Source organism: Myotis davidii, unplaced genomic scaffold (genome assembly GCF_000327345.1).
Source record: "Myotis davidii unplaced genomic scaffold, ASM32734v1 scaffold392, whole genome shotgun sequence".
NCBI classification, from domain to species: domain Eukaryota; kingdom Metazoa; phylum Chordata; class Mammalia; order Chiroptera; family Vespertilionidae; genus Myotis; species Myotis davidii.
Window position 1 is genome coordinate 1,924,772 of NW_006284244.1, and position 10,502 is coordinate 1,935,273.

At 34.6% G+C, this 10,502-nt stretch overlaps 2 long non-coding RNA genes across 2 annotated transcripts in view; both read left to right on the forward strand.

Annotated features, from left to right (window-relative positions):
- The window catches only part of LOC107184257, a 90,135-nt gene that overhangs the window by 7,212 nt on the left and 72,421 nt on the right, over positions 1-10,502 (forward strand). The window lies entirely within an intron of this gene.
- Positions 10,209-10,502, forward strand: part of LOC107184254 — a 14,530-nt gene continuing 14,236 nt past the window's right edge. Inside the window, exon 1 of the long non-coding RNA XR_001515083.1 lies at positions 10,209-10,219. This is a non-coding gene — a long non-coding RNA (uncharacterized LOC107184254). The remainder of the gene's footprint in view (positions 10,220-10,502) is intronic.

Genomic DNA, 10,502 nt, shown 5'->3' on the forward strand with positions numbered 1-10,502 from the left:
GGTGGCTGTTTCAGGGTGGGTCATCCGAGAACCTCCACTGCCAAGTCACTGCAGCTTGGCAGCTCCTGCATTGAGCGTCTGCCCCCTGGTGGTCAGTGCTCATCATAGGGGCCAGTGGGACAGTCAGAGGGACACTTAGCATATTAGCCTTTTATGTATATAGATATGATAACATCTTGAGATTCAGGTAAGTTTGAAAATATATTATGTTCACCTGTGAAATGTCCCAGACAAGACTCATTTGTTACATAGACTCTTATATTATTGTGGTTTTAAGAAATCTTTGTTTTTAATCATGTTTTGTATATACAAAAACCACATTGTTCTTACTTAAGGAGTTGATCTAGTATTTTATTTCTTCCCTGATCAGTAGCATACGCTGCAAAAGGTATTTTTATGTGTCATTTATTCCATGTTAATCTCCCCCTTTCATTCATCTGTTTAAGATTGCTTGGCCCCTTCCTGCTTTGTGCTCCTTCCGTTTAAGACAAATCTGGTTTCGAGTTAGAAAAGAAAAATCACTAATTTACATGTTTTGGCACAAAAACTTTATGAGTTTTTGTGGAATTAAATCTAGTATTGAAGAAAGCCCAGGCATCAGTAGGAAATTTCCTTGTAAAAGGTCATTTATTTCAGGATTTTCAAGGGAAGAAGGGCCAGAATCCAATGTTAGTTGACGAGAATAAAACAAAATTTCAACACTATTCACAAAAACTAATTTTTATTTTGCGTTGCTCTCATGTTCGAATTCCATCATTATCATCATCATCATCATTATTATTATTATCATTATCATCATCCTTTGGAAAGTTTTTTTCCCAGAGGGAAGGAAATCTCGCAACATGCATTAGTAAGCACATTCCAGCAGATGGCAGCAAAAGATTTAGCACCTTTGGGACTATATGGCAGGAACATACTCATTAATATTTTGGGGATATTTTACTTTGCTTAGACCCAGTGGTTCTCAACCTTCCTAATGCCGCGACCCTTTAATACAGTTCCTCATGTTGTGGTGACCCCCAACCATAAAATTATTTGCGTTGCTACTTCATAACTGTAATGTTGTTACTGTTATGAATCGTAATGTAAATATCTGATGTGCAGGATGTATTTAGGCAACCCCTGTGAAAGGGTCGTTTGACCCCCCCAAAGGGGTCGCGACCCACAGGTTGAAAACCGCTGGCTTACAGTGATTTAAAAATACATTTTAAAATAAACTACTTTAGAAACAATTTCATAGAACTTTTAAAATCATCAGCTTTATCTTTATATTATAAAGCTAGAAAATTAGTAGTTTAATGTAACAGTAAATATTTTTTATAAATATTTTTGAAAGACTGTATAAGCTGCTTACCTGCAAGTCCATTCCCTACTCCCAAACTCAGCCATGATCATTGTTAATAGTTAGGATTCTTTTCCATACTACCTTTCCTGAGCATATAAAAATGTTCACGTTACATGTGTTCTTCTATAACCAGGTTTTTTTCAATTGAATATCCTTTTCATGTTAACCAACAGCTGAATTATGCATTATTCTTTGGTTATATGATTATGTATATTTAAAAAAACAATACTCATGTCCCTTTAACTTGTTTCAGTTTTTATGAGGAGGTTTGAATAAACGTTGTGGCATACTTATTTATTTTGGATAAAATCCTAGGGGTGGAATCATTGAGTATATACACATGAACTCTCTTTATACTTATTGTCAAAATGCCTTCCAGAAAAGTTTTTACAGCACACACTCCAACGTACATCCTAAGAAAAGTGTTCATCTAAATGTATTCATTTTTCAGCCACTCTTATTGAACCTTTATAAATTGCAATTTTGTTTGCTAATTTTTTTCTTACTTTTTCCTGTGCAAGTTTATTTATTGTCTCCTTTAAATATAATTTCATATATTGGTACAAATAAAAAATGAAATGTCAAAAATATAAACAAATTTTTTTTTTTTTAGTTTTTAACAGGTAATATTGCCGGTTAAAGGAAGGATGAATTATTTAAATATAACTGGAAGATGTTCTGTGGGTAAAAATAAAACTTTTCAAGTTTTCTTAATTATATAGCTATATTCCTAGCATTAGGAAGAAACTATTCAATATAGTTCTCTTAAGGAAATCCATTAGGTCACAGGAACTAAAACTAACATAAATTGAAGCTCTTTGTGTTTAAAATGGGCTATGATTAATGCTAAGGCATTATTAAATTTTTTTATGTAACTTTAAAGGTACTATATTTGTCCAATCATGGGTTTAATTTTTGGTATTTTATGTATATGTATTATCAAAGTTAAGTAAACTTTGATTAAAAACTTGTATGCAAGTTTCTTAACCTTAAAATAAACTTTTGTAAATCCTGAGTAAATATCTAAGGTGAATCTATTATATCTTGGCCTGGATTCAAACGTCAACTTTTCGTTTTCTAACAGCATGTTCATGCAACCCATTGCCGACTGATTGTTTTTCTGTTAGGAAGAACGAGTAAGGAAAATACCCTGTAAAATCTGATACAAACTTTTTCCTGCATTATATATTACAATGTCTCTCTTCCTTCTATAACTAAAGCCCACAAATATTTTTGCTTATTTATTTTTATTTTTTAAACAAATTTTCCCCTTAAAAAGCCAATATTACATGTGTTAGATAAAGACATTTTTCCCTATTAACTGTAAGTGAATCTGGTTTCTGTTTTTGTTATTTGCTGTAAGTTTTGGAGTCATGTATGTCTGGGTTTGGTAGGTATTAGATAAAAATCAGTGATGCATATTAAGTTATAGATAGTATAGATTTTGTATTTTTTTAAAATATACTTTTATTAATTTCAGAGAGAATGGGAGAGAGATAGGGACATCAAAGACGAGAGAGAATCATTAATCGGTTGCCTCCTGTGTGTCCCACACTGGGGATCGAGACTGCAATCTGGGCATGTATCCTGCCCAGGAATCAAACCATGACCTCCTGGTTCATAGGTGGATACTCAACCACTGAGCAGACACACAGACGAGGCTATTTCTTATAGTTTAAAAAAGAATTGCCATTCTAGTTGTTCTTTACTGAACACTATATTTTCATTTTGTCCTTCAAAATCTTTGTGTACAAAGATTGATAGAATGACCTAGATATGATTTAACCTGTGCAAAGGAACAATCCCTTTTAAGGTCTGAACACTGCTAACCCAGTCTCAGCTAAGGTTATCATCTTCCTAGGAGATGGGTTGTTCCACTCTTGGTTCATATTGTGAACTTGTAATTAACCAAATGCGGTGACTTTTCTATGTGATTCAAAAGATTCTTTGAACCTAAATGTAGAATTTGACATTTTAATGTGTTAAATAGCATTGTCTGGTTGAGGGCATCTTTTTCGATCTTTCAATCTACAGAGAACTTTTTCAGTTCTATGTAATCATCCAGACTACTATTTTTTACTTTTATATTATCCTGAAATTTAACAAGTACATATGTTCATGTGGCATGTGTTCATACAAGTTGTTTCTAGAAAGTACCATTAGGATTTTTAATTTATGCATAATCATGGTTGCCTTTCTAACCAGGTGTAATGAAAGGTGATTTTGCTATTTTTTCTGAGGTGGTGAATATAGACTGCTCTTTTAGAATTGAGAGTCTGGGCAAAAAAAAAAAAAAAAATCTCATAGGTTAGTATGAAACCTGAAAACTAGTTTTCCTCAAACCATAATACTAAATCTGCCTACCGTTACTGGAATACAGCCTTATCTTGGACGAAGATGCCATCTAAAACTTTCATAGCAAGAGAGGAGGAGTCAGTACCTGGCTTCAAAGGACAGGCTGACTCTCTTGTTAGGAGCTAATGCAGCTGATGACTTTAAGGTGAAGCCAATGCTCATTTACTATTCTGAAAATTCTATGGCCATTAAGAATTATGCTAAATCTACTCTGCCTGTGCTAAATAAACAAAAAAACAAAACCTAGATGACAGCATATCTGTTCACAGCATGGTTTACTGAATACTTTAAGTAAATATTTAGTTGAGAAAACAAAAGATTCCTATTAAAATATGACTGCTCATGGACAAATCATCTGGCTACCCAAGAGCTCTGATGGATATGGACAACAAGACTAATTTTGTTTCAATACCAGCTAACATAGCATCTGCTTTCAAGTCTTATAATGTAAGAATTCAGTGGAATTATTTAAGTAACTGCAGATGTGGTGGAAATAGGAAGAGAACTAGAATTGGAAGTGGAGTCTGAAGATGTGACTGCATTGCTGCAGTCTCATGATAAAACCTAAATGGATAAGGAGTTGCTTCTTATGGATGAGCAAAAAAAAAGTAGTTTCTTGAGACAGAATCAAATCCTGGTGAGGGTGCTATTAGGATTGTTGAAATGGCAACAAAAGGTTTAGAATATTACATAAATTTAGTTGACAAAGCAGTGGCAGGATTTGTGAGGATTGACTCCAACTTTGACAGAAGTTCTACTGTGGCTAAAAAAAACTATCAAACAGCATCACATGCTATAGAAAAATCATTTGTGAAAGGAAGAGCCAATGGGTGGATCAAATTTTATTGTTGTCTTACTGTAAGAACTACCTCAGTTACCCAACCCTCAGCAACTACCAGCCTTATCAGTCAGCAACCATCTACATTGAGGCAGGACACTATCAACTAAAAGGTTATACTTAGTGAAGGCTCAGATAATAGTTAACATTTCTCAGTAGAGAAAATATTTTAAAATTAAGATATTTACATTATTTTCTTAGATATAAAACTTTTGTATTCTTAATAAACTACAGAATAGTGTAAATATAACTTGTAGATATGCACTGGGAAACCAAAAAACTTGGTGGCTTGCTTTATTACAGTATTTGCTTTATTGTGGTGGTCCGGAACCAAACACACAACATGTCATAGATAAATATCTTGTTCATGAAGTTGTGTCACAGTCTGCTTCTAGAGAAACTGACCTAAGACACTGTCTTAACTGGAGTTGGCCAATCCATACCCTAATGCCCTATGTTATCACGACTCAGCTAGTTTCTGTGACCTTTTAGCTCCCATTCTTGCTACCAATGGCATGTATCTCCAAGGCTCAACTTTTCACTTCCATGGAAACAACTATGATCTGAATGATGGAGTCAGCATGATCATTCTGGGAAGAATTTACATCCCAAATATCTTGTAGCATGCTTACATAAATAATTTTTTTAAATAAAATAGCTTCTACTAAAAACAAAACAACAAAAACATACCTTTACGTTACTATGTTATTAAATGTTGAATACCTTATGAATTCAGAGTCTTAAAAAGCAGTATCCAAGAGGAATTTTTTTTTTATAATAAAAGTAATTATAACAGATGTTAACTAAAAGGCAAGGCAAAAAGTAGTGGTATACCAGGCAAAAATTAAAAGTTTTGGAAAAGCTCTTCTTATTATGCCATATGAGAAAATAAAATAAGAAGCTCTTAGAAGTAGACAGATTTTCTAATAACATTTTTTATTAATGCATACTTCTAACTTCCATTTAGGCAAACAGTTCTTTATAGTGTAGAGTTTATGATTACATAAGCATTGAAGATTTTATCTTCTTGGATGCTATTGGGCAAATCTACCTAAAATATTTGTGGTTTTGATGTGAGATTTTGCAGCTATGAAGCTTGATTTCTTTGCAAGTCTGCAATTTGTTTAAGTTTATTTACATAAGGAACACCAAATTAGCTTGTTATACTTAGAGTTATTCAAGTATGTCCAATTTGCATTCCCATAATTTGAATCCCACACATTCAATTTAATCTTCTTTCCATTGCTTTCTCTGGCTGCCTTCAAGATTAAGAATGACATACATATTTTTGGATGTTTCCTACTATATGTCCCTGAAAATTTAATTCAGAATATTTTTGTCTTTTATTTTAAACCATTTTTTCTGGAGGATGGTGAGAATCTGAAGATGTGAGCATCTCTAAGGATTTTGCATCTATTCCAAACATGCATGCTTGTAGAAGCAAATGTTACAATGTCCATTCTTTTAATATAGGATTCCATTTAGAATTTTAGCATGGATATTGGAGGTACTTTTAAGAGATTTTGATATTTTTATTTGGATATTGCTATGATTTCTGGATAGCCCTTCATGTATTACTGTGGGCAGCCTTTCATATCGTCAGAGAAAGCCACTTTATTTTACTGAATAACTGTTTAGATATTTACTCTTCTCTATAAAAATTCTGGTAATTTTAGCCTGAAGCAAAAGGACTTCTGCTCTTGGAAATATTTTTATTTTAAAAAGAACTTTAACTTTTAAGTCAAAGTTACTAATGTATAATATAACAATAAAATGGTACTGAAGAGCTTTTAATAAAATAAAATGGTTCCCTTTTTCTCCCAAACCACCAGTGCTCGCCCTCAGTACTTCTAAAGTCAACAAACATTAACTGAGGGTTTATTTGTAATGATTTTAAAAAATATCATCTCTAAAAATATAACTCAACTACTATACTTTGATTTATAGTTTTAAAACATTTTCTATCTAATTCCTCATGTAACAGACATGATTTACCTTACTCACATGCTGCCACCAATATGTAATTGTATTAATTATGGATTATTCAACTGCTTTTCTTTAAATTAAAAAAAGAAATAAACAAAACAACAAAAACCAAATCAACCTCTCTCTCTCTCTCTCTTTCTCTCTCTCTCTCTCTCTCTCTCTCTCTCTCTCTCTCTCTCTTTCTCTTTTTGTAGAAACACATATGTCATATAATCTGAAGCCAAAAGAGAAGACATAAAATTGGCTTGTTTGCTCAGTATGGCAACAAGGTCACCAGTAAGATTTGTGTAATTTCTGCTAAGATTTATAATACAGTACCCTTAGCAGCATATTGTTATAGGCAGCACTTCAGATACTTGTGTTGCTTCCTAGCTAAAGGTTTTTTCAGAAGATGAATAATATTAATAATAACAATAACAACAACAGCTACCATTACAATAAAGAGTTTAGAATTTCCAGGCCTTCTCTAAATTCCTTCTGTGTACTTTGAAATTCTTACCATGCCTATGAGGTATTATTATGCCCATTTTATAGATGAGGAATCAAAAGCACAGAGAGATTATGTCACTTACCCGATCTAGTTACTATAATTGGCAACTTAACGCTCAACATTTAGTGATGAAAAGCAACTGTTGTTTCTACTCATGGATTCTGAGTCAGAAATTGGGACAGTACCCAACAGAGAATGCTTGCCTCTCTCTACTTCAAGAGACTAATCCTGAGACTGAGTTATTCTGCTTTTCTTTTGCTATTGACTTGTAGTTTCCTTCCATTGTGCTTGGAAAAGTACTTCAAGCTTCTTAAATTTATTAAGACTTGTTTTTGACCTAACATATAATCTATCTGGAAACTATTCCATGTGTTCCCGAGATGAAAGTATATTCTGCTTCTGTTTTGTACGATGTTTTACACATGTATTCTAAGCCTTTTCCAGAATGTCAAGTAGTTGGAATCATATAGTATTCAGCCTTTTTAGATTGGTTTATTTCACTTAGTAAGATGCAGTTAAGGTTTCTCTATATCTTCTCATGGTTTGATAGCTTATTTCTTTTCCGCATAAGACAATATTCCATTGTCTGCATATGCCATCGTTTACTTATCCATTTACCCAGTGAAGGACATCATAATAGCTTCGGAGTTTGGGCAATTATGAATAAAACTGCTGTGAACATTTGTGTATTGGCCTTATACAGGATAAGACTCTCACCAATCACCTTGGCCAGTGCTTCTGTGGGCCTTTCCAACCTTCATGGGAGTGTAAACTGCTGTCTTCCTTCTTTGAGGCTCGCAGATGTCTAAAATATGACCAGTCCCATCAATGTGCCAAGCAAGGTGAGACAGAATCCTGTTCCTTGGGCAACTCCTGAAAAAGAACATTTGACATGTGGGCCAAGTCTTTCCTTCCTCAGGGAGAAGCTAAAACATTTTTTTAATATATTTTTATTGGTTTGAGAGAGAGAGAGAGAAACATCAATGAGGAGAGAGAATCATTGATCATCTGCCTCCTGCACACCCTACACTGGAGATCAAGCCTGCAACCCGGGCATGTGCCCTGACTGGCAATCAAACTGTGACTTCCTACTTCATAGGCCAATGGTCAACCACTGAGCCTTGCCGGCTGGGCTGGAACATTTTTTGTTTTGTTTTGTTAATGCTCATTCACTCTGCATTAAGCCAGGGAAACAAACTGTAGTGAGTGCCCATGCACTCGTTTTAACCACAACCTTTATTCTCTGCAGTCCCAGGGGCCTACTGTGCCAGACCCAGCCAATGCTCCTAGACAGGCAAGACAAAAGCCCAGTCCTTCAGGTAGCACCTGGAAAAGTTAAGTTGGATATGCAATCTAGCTCTCTCTCCCTGAGGAATAAGGTAAGAGCTAGAGGTTTCCTCCTGATCATCTGGCTCACTGTCAGAGGTAAGGATTATGATGAGACGATGTCTCTAATTTTCCTACCAGTTTTGATGTGAATGGTTTTGCATCTGCCTGGGATGCAAGAGCCTCTCACCTAATTTTTGAATTTATCAGAAAAGAAATTGATCTGTGTAATGCTGTTGCATCGGTATGTCCATAGGAGGAAGGATAGTATAGGACTTCTGTTCTGCCATCTTGCTAATATTACCTCTAAGATTTCTTAAAAGGAGGTGTATGGTGTAAATATTATTTGCCCTTGTAAATAAAAAAGTTTCACAATTCAATAAAATAAGCTTACACTATGAGTTTTAAATAAACATTTACATATTTGGAGGAATTGTATTTATGTCTTCTATTATCTGATTTTGCTACTGAGAAATGTAACTTTTTTTTTTCTGAAAAACATTTTAGGAATGATGGCCTTATTTCTGATACTCTAAAATTTATAGTGATATGCATTGGGGTGCGTATAATTTTCTTTTTTGTCTTGAAATTTCACCTCTTTCAAACAAGGTTCATGTCCTTCAGATTTGAAGACCTATCTTTAATTATGCTTTTGCTAATTTCTGTCTTTCATCTCTCATTTTTTCTTTCTAGGATCTTTCTTATTTAGAAATTGGATACCATAGATTGATCTTTCAGCTCTTCCTCCCACCCTCCCCCTGCTATCAGTTTCCTGTTACTTGCTTTTCTGTTTCATTTTTAAAAGATTTTCTGAAATCTCTCTTCCTGCCAGCCAAACTTTGTTTCTGCTTATTTCCACTACATCTATTTATTTTAGTGAAGTATCTTCCCATTTCTCTGAGAAATCATTAATTGGTATTTTTATGTGGTCCTTTTTAATGCATTCTGGGTCTGTTGTTATTTTCTCTACTGTGTGTGTGTGTGTGTGTGTGTGTGTGTGTGTGTGTAGTGTTTTATTCCTTTCAGATTGGAGAATTCTTCAAATGTTTAGAATTAGAGGTTTGCTTCGTTCAAAAGTGAAGGGCTACAGAGCTGATAGAAAGAAATTTAGGCATATGTGGGGCTTGCTAACACTACGCGTAGTGTCTTAGTGTGCCAGCAATATAATTTGGGAATCCTGCAACTAACAATGAAATGCTCCAACCATTTACCTGGGAGTCAATAGGTGCAGCAAACTTTTCTTCTAGTGTTGTTGTAAGAACTGCCTCAGCCACCACCAACCTTCACAACCTCCACCCTTACCAGTCAGCAACCATCTGCATTGAGGCAGGACACTAGCAGCTGAAAGGTTATGCTCTGTGAAGGTTCAGACAATGATTAACATTTCTCAGTAGGAAAATATTTTGAAATTAAGGTACTTAATTATTTTATTAGACATAATACTTTTGTGCTCTTAATAGACTAAAAAATAATACAAACAGAACTTCGATATGCACTGGGAAGCCAAAAATCTTGGTGACTTGCTTCATTATGATATTCAGTTTATGGTGGTGGTCTGGAACCAAACCCACAACATGCCATAGATAGATATCTTGCTCATAAAGTTGTGTCACACCTGTTTCCGGGGAAACTGACCCAAGACACTCTCTTAACTGGAGTTGGCCAATCCATACCCTAATGCCTGCCGTTATCACGACTCAGCTAATTTCTGCGACCTTTTGGTTCCCATTCTTGTTACTAATGGCATGTACCTCCAAGGCTCAATTTTTCACTTGCATGGAGACAGCCATGAACTGAATGGTGGAGTCAGCATGATCAAGATGTCAACAGTAAAACTAACAAGCATTTTTTGTTTGACAAAGCAAAAAATTAGGGCGTGGTGCTTATGACTATACATATCCTATTGAGAGTTTTTTTTATAAATAATCACTAGAGTGTAAACAATTGAAAACTGGGGAGCACTAGTAAGAATTAGGTTGCTGTTCAAAATTTTGCATTATGAAAAACATTATATATATATATACCTGTGTGTGTTTACAACCATGATCTTCTTGATTTTTTCTAATTATACGAGGGAATCTCCAAGTTATAATATTAATTTAGGGCCAATTGGAACCAATGTGCCATCATCATCATTGTCTTTGGTTTTGGTTTCCTGCCCA